The sequence below is a fragment of the Chiroxiphia lanceolata genome, chromosome 1 (assembly GCF_009829145.1).
Source record: "Chiroxiphia lanceolata isolate bChiLan1 chromosome 1, bChiLan1.pri, whole genome shotgun sequence".
Lineage (NCBI taxonomy): Eukaryota > Metazoa > Chordata > Aves > Passeriformes > Pipridae > Chiroxiphia > Chiroxiphia lanceolata.
The window spans coordinates 26,354,627-26,372,070 of record NC_045637.1 but is presented as its reverse complement, the minus strand read 5'-3'; the positions used below and the strand labels follow the sequence as shown (position 1 = coordinate 26,372,070).

The 17,444-nt window shown below is 38.5% G+C and overlaps 1 long non-coding RNA gene across 1 annotated transcript; it reads right to left on the bottom strand.

Moving 5' to 3' along the window:
• Nucleotides 1–1,262: 1,262 nt before the first annotated feature.
• Nucleotides 1,263–16,823, bottom strand: LOC116791634. The gene is made up of 3 exons (XR_004358802.1): nt 16,745–16,823; nt 3,796–3,882; nt 1,263–1,494 (listed from the first exon to the last, which is right to left on the bottom strand). It is a non-coding gene; the product is annotated as an uncharacterized LOC116791634 (long non-coding RNA).
• Nucleotides 16,824–17,444: the final 621 nt, after the last annotated feature.

The following is a 17,444-nucleotide window of genomic DNA, read 5'->3' as shown; positions in this document are numbered from 1 at the left end:
ACAGACATAAAATCCTCTCTGAGGGTACCTATCCAGGCACATAAGTCCATGAGAATGCTGTGACACTTGCTAAGCCTGCTTATCAACCCTAAGACACAGAGAAAAACCCATATTTAATCTTAAAAACTACTTGATCATAAAAAGGAGGCTTGAACAGACAGGGATACCTATAGTATGTACACCCTCATCACTCTCCCTCCCATATATAATCCCCATCACTCCTGACAAACCAAATCAGTGGGCAGCATGTTGGAACTCTTCAAATTTTCTGTGGTCCAAGTGTAGGTGACACTCATAAAGATTTACTGAGAGTTACAAAACCCATGTGGGGATGGGTTGCATTAAACCCCAGGGGAGACTCAATGCTGGAGGATATGACAGAAAATTTAAGGTTTTATATAAAAGATGATTATGCCTGTGATATATCTTTTTCTCTGGCAAACCTTTGGATTCTACAGCAGTTTGCTAATGATCTGCTATGTTCTAAACAACCTTGTTTTGTTTAGTTGTGATTGTATTTATTTTTTAATTCGTCCGTTTCTAATGATTCACAATTAATTATAACAGCTCTAAATTTTCAATTTAAAATAGTTTAAATTATTGTCCAAGCTTTTCCCATAGGCAGAGGCATGCTAGTGTTACAGTCCTGATGAATAAGATTTAACAGGCTTTTTGAAATGAGCACAACTGCAATTATGCTCAGAGAATCCCTGCCAAATTTTTAATGCTTTATTTTTATTGTAAAAAGATCTTATAAATATCTTAGTTTCTTCTGGGATGGAATTATTGTTTTAGAGTGTTCCACATCAAATTTTTGCTTAGTATGCTACCTAGTAATCTATTTCTCATTACATAAAAATCACAAGTTATATTTCAATAAAATATTGAACAAATAAAAGGTAAAATGCTGGAAATAGAGGTATTTGTGTTTGCTATAATATGTCCAGTAGTTATTATTTCTATGTTACTCCTGATATTTTAAAGTGCTATGCAAACACTAAGAGAATCATAAAACTGAAGAACTCATTATTGCTCTATTCTTATTTTACAAACAGGGGAAAAGAGCACAGAAGTACCCTGCCTATTGCAACAGGGAAGAAAAATTAGAACTTCTGTTCTCACCTCTCAGCTGACTCCTGAAAATGCTTTGTGAATAACAACCCTTCTTGTGAGAAAATTGTCTTTGATTTTACTTCTGTAATAAGATTTGGACTTTTTGTTCCTTCATGATCACAGAAAAAAGAGAAGGTGCTTACATTTTATTCATTGTGTTGATGAATGTTGTGTATCCAAATTTTGCACCATTTCTCCATTGCAGCTTGAAATCCAAACAAATGCTAAGCAGTACTGGTCACCACAGCATAGCTATACTATTTTTCATCAGACGGCATTACGCATATTAAACTGTCTCTGAAGGCTTCAATTTGTATATTTGAAGTCCAATTTCCAGCATGAGCAACTCTCTGGAGTGTTTATTTGCTTATAGAGCTGCCACTAAAAACAAAGCAATAGACACAGTAGGAAACAGATAGGTAATTTTTTTTACTTTATTAACAATGTATAAATTGTAAGAATTAAGCACAAAAAAACCATTAAAAACATTGATGGATAAAATATGAATGTATTCATGACCACATCTTGATCTTACAGTATTGTCTTACAGTAAAAATGCTACTTAATGTTCTGAATGAGACACAAAGTAAATACCTTTTAATTTCCTTGAGTTTAATTTCATTTGATTAACTTTCTCATAGGTAAACCATGATACACTGACAGTTGATTCTGAAACTCATTCATTTTGTTAAATTTAGCTTTAGCAATATGCTGGCCTGAGGCTCCAGTCACACCTTTGGTGGTGGTACCTCTCTCATTGGTCATGAGTCCAGTGTGACATCACTGATCATTAATATCGTTATTTGCCTTTTAAATATTTCTGTATTTACCTACATCTCAGTTTTGCAGACTGTGCTAACTGTGCTTCCCCAGTCTCAGAAGTGGTATTACGGGAATATGAAGGTATAATATATGAAGGGGAAAAAAATATTTCCCCAAGAAATGTGTTCTGTAGCTCGGCTTGTGGCACCATTTATTATAACAGTCAATATTCATTTCTTAAATACTTGCATACCTACACACTTTATCTTTGTATTTAATTTGACCTAACTATGATTTCCAGATTTTATGTTAAGCAAGCATCTTCCTGGAGCATGACAGAGGACACCAAAGCAACAAAGATGATAAAGTAAAAAAAAAAACAAAGAAGGTATGAATGATTTTCCATTCAGGCCAAGCAGGATTACATGGAAGTGCTGAATTTTAGAAACGCACATATCTTCTGTAAAATAGCTATTGAAGTAATTATGGGATAATCTGTACTATATGACTTGTTAACACCATTAACAATTAGTATTTTTTTTCTCTCAGTGGTGTTCATTCCCATTGGATTGATCCAGAAGTGCAAAATACATTTGTTTAGTCAGAAGGACTCTAGCTAATTGTTCGATGGCTTCTGCTGTGCTGGAGAGATTTTATATTCATGTTGTTGCTCTGAACGCAATGCACTTCTGATTTATTTTAATGTTGTTTGGACAGCTGTGAAGAGAAATAAAATGGAACAATATTGTTTTCCTATGCTGCTTTTAAAGTGACATAATTATTTCAAATATTGCCTAAGATACCCACTGAGACAATCAGGGAACTTAATTTTAGATGAAGCAATATGTGCCTGAGGACTGAAAGCAAAATGGTGCGTTGCAAAGTGATGGAGGAAGCATTGGAATAGAGATGCCTGCTAAGCACTAGGTTATCTACCTACTCATCCCAGCCAGAGGTTACATATTTTGAGACAATAGCCAACTTTCATGTCAGATATACTAATTCTGTAACTCCCCTTTACAAATATCAGCAGAGATATTGGTGTGCCAATTGATTACTATTTCAATCTTTCACAAAAAATGAACTTTTTATTGTGAACAATGTTTAGTTATTCCTTCAGAGACATCATTTGTAGGTTGATTGCTTTCTTAATTTTATGAAGCAGTCTTTTGATTAAAGGGAGAAATGAGAAATTTTATACTACTTCTTAACTTTACACCTCTCAGTGTGAAGTGCGTCTTAGCGTCACTCTTCATTCATAACTGCTAATTTCTCCAAACACATGCTTCACCTCTACGGCTGACCCCACAGCCCACTTCTCCAGAGGCAGACCTTGTTATTCCTTTTATCCATGCTGGCATTAGATCCACCCTTCACAGCCTTCCTTCTCCCTCATACAAATGCTCTGGTCTCCTTTGCCTTGCAAAACCAGAAGAAAAGCTGGATGCCTGGACCAGACTGTGAAAGGGTAGCTTGCCTCCTAGTATCATGGGAGAAACTTTTCGGTTCACAAAATCATTTGCTCCAAGGCAGAGGTGTGATTCCCACCCACAGGTAGGAGGAGGTGAGCTATGCTCATGCTTGTGTGAGTTAGTTTGGGACCCATGCAGGACTCATGGCACAGCTTAAAACAAACTCACACAAGGTTTGTGCTGGAATTAGCAGTGCCCTTGTAAACAAGGAAGTCTCCGATACTCTCGGAAGAAACGCACTATCATAGGTGCAAAGGATTGGTGACCTAATAGAGCAAAGCAGCTTTACATCTCACATATCCTTTACACCTGAGCATACCCTATCACTTAAAGGTACCTCAGCAATGCTCGGAGCTTCCTGGGGGAAAAAAGACTCAAATCCCAGGAGGTAATTTTTTGATTTTCATAGAAATAATTGGGGAAAACTTAATCAGAATCCACATCATACCTTCTGCAGTTGTTTCCTCTGTTCCTGCAGGGGAAAAAATCTTGAGGGTCATTTGATTACTTCTAATTTTCATTATTCTTGGTGGTTCTGAAACACAAACTAAAGATTTTGGATTCAGAGCTTAGGATGGATGTATCCATTTTTCCTAGTATCCTGTCACCACGAACACAAAAGCAGATGCTTAGAGAAGAGAAAAAGAAAAGGTCAAAAATATAACGATGTTTCCTGAGAATATTTTTCCAGCTCCAAGGGCTCCTTGATTCTGAGATGGTGTCTTTGCAATTAATGGCCCTGAGGTTGGTTTTTTCCTTTTGATTTTTTTCATGCGTCTTTTGAACTCACATAGATGTTTTGCATCTGAAAAAACCTGTATTTTACCTGCATAATGTGAAAAATCAATTTCTTTCATTTGCTCTGAGTCTACCATCTGCTCACTTCTGATATCCTGTAGTTCTGCTTTGGCAGAGACTGTGAGCAGTCATTCCCAATGTAACTCTGTGCATTTCTTTTAATGTGATACTTCTCCCTACTTCTCAGCTAAGATAATGTTTGCTCAGTAACTGTCCTATATTTTCAAGAATAGTTCCAATCTTTTAATATTTTGAATATACTATTTTGAATAGTGTATTTTTGAGTATGTCTGTCACACTACTCTCAATCTTTCTCTTTTTCTGAGATCATAGGATGAAAACTGCACACGACAGTTCAAGATGTGACTGAACCATGGATTTATGCAACTGGGTAATGAGATTCTCTGCTTGTTTCAAAGGCTGCTCCATCTTAAAACTGATTAACCAGCGTGGACTTGCCAGCTCCTGTATGCATATTGTTTGGAGACCTGTAATTATGTAAGAGTCTCAGCTTGCATTTATGAGTTGCATAAACAAGTTTCTATCTTCTGTGACTACAGAAAAATTCTGCAGGATGTAAAACCTATAACTTTGAAATTGGAAACTAAATGAAAAACAGAAGTGGATTATGTGTGGGGGGGTTATCTTTAAACGTGATTTCCTAATTTGAGCATATAGGTAATAGTTGTGTGCATTAGTATTGCAAATTTTTGTGCTCTTTGGCATACAGTTTGCATGAGCTATGAATCTCCTCACCCTAGCTCCATACTTGGCATGTCCTTACATTTTGACCTCTGCCTTCTCCACATAGTCCATCTCTGAGCGCAACCGACCTACTGTTAAGAGATGTTCTTACACATGAGCTCCCAACCTGCAGAAGCAGTCTGGGAGAGGAATGGTTGTTCTGGGATGGCTCACACAGGTTCTAGGGCCTGCAGTCTTTAGAGTTTGGTGTCACAGCAGCATTTGGAAAAAAGTACAGGGATGATAATCTCTCCATGTGTCTCAGTTTACTTTTGACAGTGACATGTGAGCAGCCAGAGTCCTTCCTGAGAGCAAAAACCTAGCCCTGCTGATTTTTAAAATAGATTTCTGCCTCCTGCCTGTATTCTGAGGATTATGTCTGTTTGTTCTAGCTCATCAAAGTTAAGGTCAGATTACAATGCTAAACAATACCAGACTAAAGAGCTTTTATCCCACATTGTAAACCTGTAGAAGGAAATAGAATGAAGGCAGAGAAAACATATAAGCAAGGGTCAGAAGTAACTCTGGGGAGGGAGCTGGCATTAAAGCAGGGTCTTTACCAATAAATGTCAACCAATTTAGGTTAAAGTACTCTTGCTTAGCTGTATAAGGACTCTGCATGATAGATGTGAAATGAGAGTGCTAATGAAGCAGGTACTTATTTTACAGTCTTGTTCTTCTTCATAGAACTGTAATTAACTGTCTTTTTCAAGGAGTGCTATTGCTGTTTTTATTTTTATTGACCCTTGAATCCTATTACAACAAATAGAATATTTTTTAGACTTCTGGTATTACTTACTGGATGCTTAGAAAAAGAAAAATTAGAAGTAGCATGTGCAAATAAAGTTTTGAGGAAACAGATACTTAGATTAGTTTTATCCAACTGAGGTTTATATTAAGTCTTCTTGGAAATGAAGTGGAAGGAACTATAAGGAGGAATGTGTGGGCCTATGTGCACATATGTACATTCTTGTTTACATTTAAATGGTTGAAAATGGTGAAAACAAATTTAAATTCAGTCCTATCATTCCCACTGCATTAATTCTGTCAAGTTTCTGAGAAATCGTAGACCTTTACTATCTCTAACGCTCTTATATCTTCTTGTAACATTGCATTTTGAAATTATCACCCTGAAAGGTAATGGCTATTTGTAAAAAGATTAGGTAATTGTAATCTGTAAGGGTAGAGATTCTGAATTTCCAAAGCAGGAATTGTATTTATTTAAGTTGATGCTATGTTAAGAAAGCTGAACTCCTGGAAAATTACAAGTCCCATTTCCACTAGCTTAGTAGGAAAGCTGCCTCAAATTACAATGGCTATTTTCTGTGCAAAATTTTTGAGCTTTGCTATGCTCTTCGAATCTTCTACTGGTCTCACTGACTCTGAGAAACATTCTTTAGATGTTTTAAAAACTTTGTTACTTTTTATAGGATTTAGCAAATTGTTTCTGGAAGTCTTTTCTGGTTTGTAACGTTGTGTTTATATACATAAATTCCATACAGAATTCATTGCCTTTTATAATTACTTGTGCTTTTTGAAGGTTGCTTTTTGACACCCAGTATCTTTATTTTGTCATCTGAGTTGGTTTTCTGCATGTGTTTGGTCTTTATGAAATCCTAATTATAAGAGTGTATATAGGTTCTGAATCACCATTTGGGTCCCATTAAACATTCTTAATGGCTCCTTCAACTGTTTTTCTTCTCTTCACTATTATTGGTAATCTTTCAAGATGTCCTCTTTTTTTTATCCAGATCCTGTTTTTTAAAAAAATATGCCCATGTCAGACTGTTTTCTTTCTGTCTTTCCTACAGAGATGGTTGCTGTGATAAAGTGGGTCCAACCTTCAGTTGTGCATCATGAACCAGATCCTGTGCAATGCTTGAAAGTATACCAGTCAAGGGCTTCTCCTCTTGTAGACTTTCTGATCATCTTCTTTATGGCTCCTTCATTGATGAGGTCTAAAAAAATTGTGTGAGTTGGTTTTGCTTTGTTGTTTTAAGTTTGTGTGGGATTTTTTTGTTTGTTTGTTTGTTTGGTTTTAGGTTTTAGTTTTGGTTTTTTGTTTTGTCTTGAGTTTTGTTTGTTTGTTTTTCCCTGGCTCATCTTAACATTTGTCTTCTGCTTCCAGAATATCTCTTATTTCCCTTACTATTCTGTACCATGCTCATTGTCCCCATTTCGGTTGTGTCATTAGTAGTATAGATATCATACTTTTCCTACTTAGGCAAAATACTTTTGAGCAAATATTCAGATTTCCACCAAATTCTTCTTGCTTCACTTGAATGTTTTTTCCTTAGTACAGCCTGCCTCAGCAACCTTATATAGTTTGCATCACAGAATGATACTGCTGAGTATTCCCTCGATTATCTTCTCTCCAACAAGCTTTTGAGGTGCCTGTTCTAGCAATACCATTGTTTAAAACCAAATATTCCACTGCAATTCATTCTTTGAAACAATATTTGTGAAGTTTTTTTTTAAGACCAAAAAGCAAAACAGCACACAGTGGGAAAAACAACAGACATTTTAATGGGTGTAAGTCAAATTTCTTCTCGTGAGCTCTCTTCAGTGACAAATAAAAATTCTGTTGGTGCTATTAAAGTAGAATTTAATTACAATCAGGTTTCCTGCCTAGAAGTTCAACAGCATATAGATAACTCTTAATGATAAGGGTCTTACAAGAATGCTGGAGAGGGACTTTTCACGTGGTCAGATAGAGAGACGTGACAAGGAGGAATGGCCTTAAGCTGAAGGAGAGCAGGTTTAGAATAAAATTAGGAAGAAATTCTTTACTGTGAAAATGGTGAGACACCGGAACAGGTTGCCCAGAGATGTTGTGGACTCCCCATCCCTGGAGGTGTTTAAGACCAGGCTGAATGAGTGTCTGAGCTACCTGGTGTACAGGAAGGTTCCCCGCCCAGGACAAGGGGGTTGGAACAAGATGATCTTAAAGGTGCCTTCCAACCCAAGCCATTCTATGATTCTGTAAGCGCATTGAAATCTGGCAGACACTACCTACTGAGGGTGCAGAATCTCCTCCACTGAAGATCTTTCAGACAGATAATACCTTGCACAAAGAATCTGGTTCTGCTCGAGTCAAATAACCCAAACCGCATCATCTCTTCCAGCTTTACTTTCCTAACTAAACTTGACTTAGTTAAGCTTCCTAACTAGGTTTCAAACTTGCATAGTCCAGGCAACTCTTCTGTGTGTCACTAATGCAGCCTGATGCTGACAATGTTTAGATTTCCTCTACTGTAAAATGAAGTCCTCAGGCCACAGTGAATCAATTGACTAGCCATTAATAAAAACATTTTAAAAAACCACTCTTTGTAGTAGAAATTTCAACTGCCACATCTGCAACATGGAAAAGTTACTTTCAAAATCCTTATTGTAAATATTGTTTCAAATGCTACAATTTTATATCCTGCAATCTGTTGTATACTAATTAAAATAAAGAGAGGAAATGTGAAAGACATATAAAATACTGAATTTAAAACATTAATTCAAGAAATTCATTTTAATAGAAGTAGTTCAGGAAATCAAGTTGGATAATTAAAACAAAGAAAATGGGGAATCTTAAACAATCCTTCATTTTTGTTCAAGTGATGCCCTCACTGAAATCTTGTGATGACATCTGGAACTAACATATAGAATAACAGAACACTGTGAGTTGAAAGGGATTGACAAGGATCAGTGAGTCCAACTCATAAGTGAATGGCCCGTATGGGGATCAAACCCACAACCTTGGTGTTATTAGCACTGTGCTCTAACAAACTGAGCTAATCTCAGGCTCTTGAATTGCAAAATTTATCTCCAGATTTAGTATGTAAATGTACGTATTTTTTGATGGAGCTCATACTAACTATGTAAAGCAAGACTGAGCATAAATGACTCCAAGAGACCACACCTTCAGAGAACATGCACTCAGGTAAGCCCAGCACAGGTGTGGGGAGGAACAGACTAACACCCTGCTTTGCTTTGCCTGAGAGATAACGAAGAGTCTCAAAGGCAAAGACAAAGATAAAAGACTGAGAGAGTCCACAAAGAGGACATGATGACCCAGCAGCAGGGTGACTAAGTGTGAAGGATGCTCTGGCTCTTCACAGTGCCTCTGCCTCCATCTCTCCTGGCTTCCCCTCATCTTGCGCTGAGATGCCGACGGTCTCCATGGGAACCAGCACCTTCCCCACTGCCAGCACCCTGAGAGCCAAGAGCACTGGCTCTGCTGCTCTGTAGGTACCACTGCAAAGGACAGTAATAATAAGTGCTCCCATACAATACTCACCAGGGGCTTTTTTCCAGACGAATAGCTGGGTAAATCAAATTCTTAAAATGGAAATACTAGAAATACTGGAAGCTGCTAATTTTACAGCTTGCATAAGGATACCTCACATAGCTTTAGGAAGTGGAGGTCAGTGCTTGGGTTAGCAATGGCCTTCCTTCTCTACTTGAATCTACTGTGGAAGATAGTATGGCTGGATACATATCTATTTCCTTCTGAGCAAACCATTTTCACATGTCATCCAGTTGTGTCATCCAGATGATAATAACCACAGAAACTAAAGTTCTTTCCCAGAAAATGCTAGACATAAATAGAGAGCAGGGAGGAAAGCGGTCTGGGGTTCTTCCCATTGATTTCAAGTGACAAGAAAACATTTAGTGTGATAGTATCAATCAAAGGAAGACAGATGGAGAAAGTTGTTCTTTTGCAGTCTGCTTCCAAGGATGTGCCCATATAACTTGTGTCCCTCCTCCTCAAGCAATGAGGCAGGCCTGAAGCTTGTCAGACAAGTATTTGTTTGACATCCCTGAAGGTACCCAAAGGTGACTTCAGATAATTGCAAGGCACATGACCAAGGAGTAGGAGCACAGGTTGCAGAACGATTGAGTTTAGAAAAGGAAATACCAGTTGTGCATGGCCAAATGTCAGTTGATACTGCATTTCCATTTCAAGTTTGTCGGTAAAGGCACTGATCCCTTTAATTACCAAGTACACTGTCCATGGAGCATTTTACAAGATAACTACTCCTAGTAACTGAGCTGCATGTACAACGAAAGTTAACTTTTTTCCCTTGGATAAAAAGTATTGTGTAACATTAAAGGAGATCCTGGCACTTGCTAAGGCTCTTTCCTGAAAGCACTAACTTTTCTCTGGAGAGTGAAACCCTGATCCTGTAGAGAGTGAAATGAAACCTCTTGAAGGCTGATGGTTCTTCAGGGCAGTCCTTGCAGGATGGCAGCAACAGCTTGTTTTTCCTCTCTCAAAGTAACCTGCTGTGACCTATATTCAATGCACATCTCGCAGGACCCCTCAGAGGAACCATTTCCTCCACTAAAAGTTACCACCTCTGACTCAGTTGATGATACAGAGAGCTTCATCCCATTGTAAACAAATTACTTTAATTACTTTCTACCGCTAACAGTGGCAGCATGAGCTACCTGAGAGCAGATTTGTCTGAGCCATGCCTAGTCAGACTTTGTCTCCAAGCTCCAGTGGGGCAAAGGAAACGCCAGAACTGCAAGCACAAAAACATTTAACTTCAGTTTGCAAGGACTCACTTCACCTGTTCCTTTCTTCATCAAATAGCTTAGTGGAGAAATTGCTGCTTGTAGATGGTCTCCCTTGTAAAGTCATTTTTTTACAATCTGTAGCATCCTGTTTCTTTCAGTGTTTGCAAAGATGCTTTTCAGAGAAAAAAGCCCAGCCCTGGTAAATTACTTGCCTCAGACCCAAATGGCATAGAAGAAAAATACACTGTCAAAAAACAGCTATGTCAGTGAACGGTTCCCAGTCAATCAAACACAAGCAGTAGGCTTTGCCTGGCAGTGCTGACTGCTTGTATTTTCTCTCATTAGTCCACGCTATTTTGCTGCTGTTTTCCCCCTGTGAAAATTGCTGTATGAATCCACAGTGGTTCTTCCAGCTGGAAATAATATATATTGCTGTGAGTTTCTTGGGAGGAGCAATCATTTGTAATTTAGTCACACTGTGTCATTCCAGGGCAAGAAATATGATCTGACACGTTGTTTACAGAATAATGATACAATAGAAATAAACCTGGCATGGTATAGTTTTATCCCGATTTTTAAAAAAATGATGCCCACCAGTATATGATAGCCACCAACTATGAAACAAGGGGTGGAAAAATGGGTCAAAGACAGATGTTTGTACAAAACTTACATTTGAAAACTTTTCCCTTTTTACAGTTGACCTTAGAGTCACTTACATAGTCATAGATTCTTTTTCACTGCAGGTAATTTTGATGAAGGTTTTCAAAGCTACTAACAGTTTCAGCTAAGCTGTGTTTTCTCTGGCTGGCCTTTCACCTGAGCTCATCAAATTAGACATAAGAAACCACAGCAAGAATGAGAAGGAATGAAAGTTGACAAAACTGATTTGGCAGAATATGGCACTGATGTTTTGGAAAATACATTTTTTTTTTCTAGAACTGCTGCAGAAATTATCCTGTAGACTGAACTGATGCCAACGAAAGGGCAGTGTGACCCTTTTTTGTTGATTCTATTTTCTGGATGAGACATTATCACGCATCAGCACTAAAACCTGATTCCCTGGCAGTTTTTTCCTGAATACACTAATACTATTTTTTGGCAAAGTTCAAGATTAGATAAGTAGCATGATATCTAATTAAAGGACTCTTTGGCTTCTAGTAGGTTCAGTTTCATATCTTATCCTATTTTACTTCCTATTCCTTTCCAGTGTTGTGGCACATGTGTGGGGTGAGATTGAACTCACACTAAAGTTCATTAGACACCATGTTTTGACATCATAATGTGGTCAGTTATCTTCATGTCAGTGTGCTCAAGAGTGAATGAATCAGTCAGAATTCCCAGAGATACTGTTTTCTGCCTAATTCTGACCTCACTTTAGTCAACTGAAAAACTGTGTGTTCAACTAACTGTCTGGACTCTTCCACAACCATGGGGAGAGAGTTAATGCAGGCAGAGAAGCAGTTTGGCATTACAACACTTTTTCTTTGGTTCAGTGAATCACATCTTGAAGGAGCTCATCTCTGTCCATCATCTCTAAAAGGATTTCCAGACAAGTAACTCTCACTGTATACTGAAATGACAAGCTACCATGATGAAACTCATCCTGTGCCAGACTCTCTGAAGCAATATACTGACAATAGCCTGAAGAACCTCAGTGTAACTGGTGGTAGAAACATTAGTTCAGTGCAAGGAGACCTTTTAAGTTTTCAAAGTCAACCCTGATGTGTCCATGTACTGTCAGAAACATATCACCGTAGTTATTTCTTGGTGATGGCTGTGTCAGGCACCAATGGTTAAGGGCATCACTCTGGGGAACCAGCCTCACACAGAAGAGCTGAGGCTGAGAGCAACACCAAGGCCTGTGTCATTCCCCACCTTTGATTTTGACAGTTAAAGCTCCAGGCTGCTGAGGGCAACGTATGCATGATGAACATGGCAATATCTAAATGAAAGATACTACACACATATGAAAGAAATTTACATATTAAGAGTGTGGTAGGGATTATGGCTTATATCTAATTCGTCACTGACCCCAGTACACTCTGAAGTCAAATCACTGGCAATGCTTATGTCAAAAGCATGATTTAAATCTGGTTGCTTCTCCTTTCTGACCCAAGTGATGCCCAGGTATCACAGCCAGCAAACAGTGGGTGGCTGTGAAATGACTTTTGTTCTCCATAATATAATTATACTTGCAACTCAGGAGACCCATTTTTCTATATTCACAGAATGATAAATGCCTACAAAGGCTACTGAGGCAAAGGAAATGTGGAAGGTTTCTTTGATCAGTTCTCTCTATACAGATGTTTACTCAATGTAAATGGATAATAGTCCTTCATACAGAATACACTGATCAGTATATGAAACATAACTTGATGCTTCTCAAATGCTGCAAGCACATAGATACATACATATAAAGAGAAATTCTACAGACAGATATGCTAGTTAGATGTATAATATTGCAGCTTCGAGACCTGTGGTTGTATTAGTTGTATTTATTACCTGTAAGCAGTCTTTCCCATTAAGTATATTCATTGCATCTTACTTGAGCTAACATTGTTCAATATTCATTAGCCTACAAATTAAATGTGAAGAATTAAAACCTGATAATCTCACTACCCTGCCATCTGTTCATCAACTTGAAAGTAGTAGAGTATCATGCTGTTTTGTATTTTTTTCTCTCAAATATTCATTACAGACAACAAACCACAATAGAACCTCAGGCACACAAGTTTCATGACAGTGCCCAAAATCAGACTTGTTTATTGTGAAAATTTTGGAACCATTGTAAATTCAGCAAGAGAAAAAAGAAGTGTTTTTGTCTAAATGCAACTGAAGCTGTGGGAGAAAGTGTCTGCATAGTACTGCCAAAATTGACCACCAGAGACTTGGAGGCTTTGCTCCTGCTAAAATTTTGGGCAATTGTGGAGTGCGTAGCAGCAGCAGGATCTTTCTTTTTTCCCCTAGACGTAGTGAGTGCCAGCAAATCTGAAAAGGTGATAATATAACATTAATGTTTTTCATCAGTCTGCATGGAAGAAAATCTACAGCCTAGTTAGAGCTCTCGTGTGGTTGTCTTGTTAAGACAGTGAAGTCAGAGTGATTAATTCTGAACATTTTGATAGATAAAGTTTTCCTGGAGTTTCTCATAAGAATTCAGTTAAAAATTGAAGATACCCAAATGTAATCTTGGTTACCTCAGTAAAAAACCATAAATATTATTCTTTAATAACTTTTAGAACTATCTTCAAACTTTTGAACTTCAGTACAAGTAATCGATGCTAATATTTGGTATCACCTCACATTCCCAGAGATTGGAGAAATGGTTAAGGACATGGTATACTGCTTTTCTGTAGCAATTATCCAAAGGGATAATTAAAATGCAGGTAAAGTTAAAATACAGATAAAAATTTTCCTATTTAGAAAAGGTAAACCAGGCCATCAGTGTCATATGACAATCTCCCTAGAGATCCATTGCCTGATGGGAAATTCAGCTCTGAACAGAGGGCCAATAAAAGTCTAATTTTAGTGCAGAATCCTTTTTTTTTTCTCCCAACAAGAGTGAATCAAGGCTAAAGGAGCATAAAGGTCATCTCTGTATTCTCCTTTTTGAGCTATCATAGCTGCAGATCTGATTACTGCTGTAAAGGATCACCTTTGATAAAGAATCACCCTTGGTAATTGTATCAAAGGATCAGCTTTGCTGGGGGGAAAATTTCATCCTAATGTAGCAGCTTAAGTCCTTGTCCCAGTGATACAAAAAGGTACAAGATGGGAAAGGTTAGTGACCCCTATTAAAACAAATAGACTATGCTGGGTACTTGGAATCCAAATCCCCAGTAACTTCTGTTACTTTTTTTGTGGTTTCTGTTACAGCAGGATTCCTGTTCTGAGCTCTATAAATCCTTAGTATCTCCATGGTCATCACCATGTAAGATTAACTGCAGTGAAGCTATGACAGAGCAATCTCAATTACTGGGAAGCACCTGGGCAAAAAAGGTTAATAGGAACAGTCAAGGGAGAAAGCATGTGACACTGAGCAGTTATAAAATATTGTTTCAGTAGTATCCAGCACAGCGAATCTCTGCCTGGGTTCACTATTGATGTCTGCCTTTGCATACCCATCCCTACAAAGGTAATAAATTCTTGTGTGGCTAGTAATTACTGATTACATTTCATGCACACATTCATCATCTCCCCTCTTGCAAAGAAACCTATCAGTAATGTGTTCTTATAATGTATTCTGATGGTTACAAGAGATATTGTACCAACTGAAGATTTCCTTTAAAGTCTCTATCTGCAGTAAAGTAATTCTAAATCATCTGATTGATACTTAAACCGTAGTGCAAAGATTTGGAACAGACGGTGTCTTAAAGAAGTTCAGTAGAAGTCTGCTCCGTTAAATGATTTACAAGGAGAATAAAAGGTCAAGGAACTTGTTCTTATTGCATCCCTGTAGTCTGAAGATCTTTTACACTCTGAAGTCTCAGGCAACTTAGAACAAAACCAAACCAAACTGTACAGCAGCTAATTGCACCTCAAGGCATTTTTTTAAAGGTTACAGCTGGAGCTGGACAGGAACTGGAAATCTGATGAGATTCCCATCCCTCCCCATGCACCATGGGGATGGCAGGTGCTGAAGCCGAACTTTTTAAGTGGAACTGCAGACTGTTGTCCTTTTTGTTCATTGTACAACCGTAAGAGCAGGAAGAAATTTCCAGGGTAGGAAAGGGGTCCAAATAAACTCTCTCACAGGTGTGTTTCAAATTCTGGGCTAAGGCACCTCAGCGCATCACTGTATATTCTGACTGTATCTAAAACAAGATAGTGAAGCTTATTTGAAGGAGTACAAATTACTTGAAGCATATACTGTGTTCTGACATGTTTTGTAACCTCTTGTGAGGCGATCATCCTAGACACCACGAGTAACTTCCTGAGGTGAGATCCTGAGTGGTGCCATAAGGCAGATGGCTTCTGTGAGGGGAAGGGTCATTTAAAATTGCAGTTTATAGTTTGTGGTGTGCAGGGTGCTGTTTACATGCGTGCATGTCTGGATGTCCATGTCTGCTCTATATGGGGAACTTTGACTCCTTGGAAGTCTTACTTGATCCAAGCAAGTGCAGCAGCAGATGCCAGAAGCAGTTATCCCAGTTATCAGCTACCCTGCTCACCCCTCTCCTAGACATTGCCACCTCCACAGCAGGGATGTTTTAGAGGATTGTGAACCCACCCTGAGCCACAACTTCTTTAGCATAGCTGAGATGTCACAGTACGCTCAGCTGTAAATACAGTTGCATAGGTGTAGGTCCATGGTTTGCTCAGGTGTTCCTTCAAGGGAAACTGAAATCTGCAGAGAAGAGGCAGAAGGAACACAACAGGGGAAAGTACATGTGAGCTGCATTACTCGCCTGGCAAAGATTTGTTCACGTGACACCCTGAAACCCTTGCTGTGTGAGGGTTTGATGACACCATCACGAACATGAGGGATTTGAACCTCATGTTTCTGCTACACCGCCCTCAATGGAGTAGTATACAGCCACTCCAGAGTTCTGTGTCCAAGGACTCTCTGAGCTTGTGACTGGGAAAGAACAAGAAATAGTTACAGTCTCCCACAAATTACAGTTTCCCCCACACCACTTGGTATTTAAGATCAATGAACAAAAATGTCCAGTTCAACATTTCTTGCTGGTACCTTTCAGCTGTGTTCAGGTTTGATATTGCCAGGCTGGTCCCAAAGGTTCCTGCTACAGCCCTCTCAAATCACTTGCCAAACAAGATGAATAGCTGTGGAGAGAACCTGCAGAGCTGTGGAAAGCTAATCAATGCCTGTCTCATTCTCCAAATGCTTTATGTGCTTTCACAGGTAGTACAAAAGTCAATATTCAAACAGGAGATCACTGAAACACATTGTCATGCCCTTCTGAACATTGTTTTGGTTTGCAGATTGGTTTGCAGATGGCTTTTCCTTCTTCTGCTCTTTACAGCAAAGAAAGCCACATATTGTCAGTTTCTGCCCAGAGGACATGATGCATCACATTTCTTGTATGCCCCCATCGCTAAATCTAGAGAAAGAAAGTGTTAAAAAATAACCAAATTCAGGGGAAGATGTTGATAAATGAAGAGACACCAGCCTCAGTAGTTTAGGTAAGATTCCTGGATTTTAGTGGCAGGGAATTAGAAGAAAATGACTGACAATGAAATTCCTCTTTCTTAACTTTAAGTCCTCGAAAAGACATTTGGTCTAAACTAGAAGGTTGGGATGTGGACTCAGCTAATGGAAAGACACACCTCCTCAAAATGTGATTTATGGCTTCATAAGAACACAGTCAGGAGAGATGAATTACCTGTTGAATGTACCCATTCTTCCACGTGGGTGCAGGTGTCTCTGACAGGCTGCCAAACTTCTACCAGGACTCCCAACAACTAAGGGAAAAGCACGTACAGATTGATCTAGTGTAATAGTCTCTAAAGATGTAGGAGCTTAAGCTTCATCCATAAGGATGGTTTAGGTAGCAAAGAGCATTATAGCATTGTAAATGAATGAACTAAGGCTCCAATGTGTCTGTTGCCTCTGAAAGTGGGATCCAAGCTCCTAAGTTACTTGATCATTTAAGAAATCGCAGCTACTTCTGGAAGACTTTGAAATTACAACATCACAGAATCACATGGAATCACAGAATCAACTAGATTGGAAAAGACCTCTGAGATCATCGAGTCCAACCACCACCTTGTCAACTAGACCACGGCAGTAAGTGCCACATCCATTCTCTTCTTAAATACCTCCAGGGATGATAAATCCACCACCTCCCTGGGCAGCCCATTCCAATTATTGACCCTTGCACTATAGTGCAGTAGCTTCGAACAATATGTTAAATAATCTAATAATTTGAGAAGTTAACTGAAGGGTGAGGTTTTATTTTTAACTTGAACTCCAACAAGGAATGTATATCCTCATCAAAATAGTTTCATAATTTTAAGGTAAATCTCTGAGTAGGGAATCAAGTTATTCTTAAAAGTTTAATTGTTTGATTAAATGAAATGCCT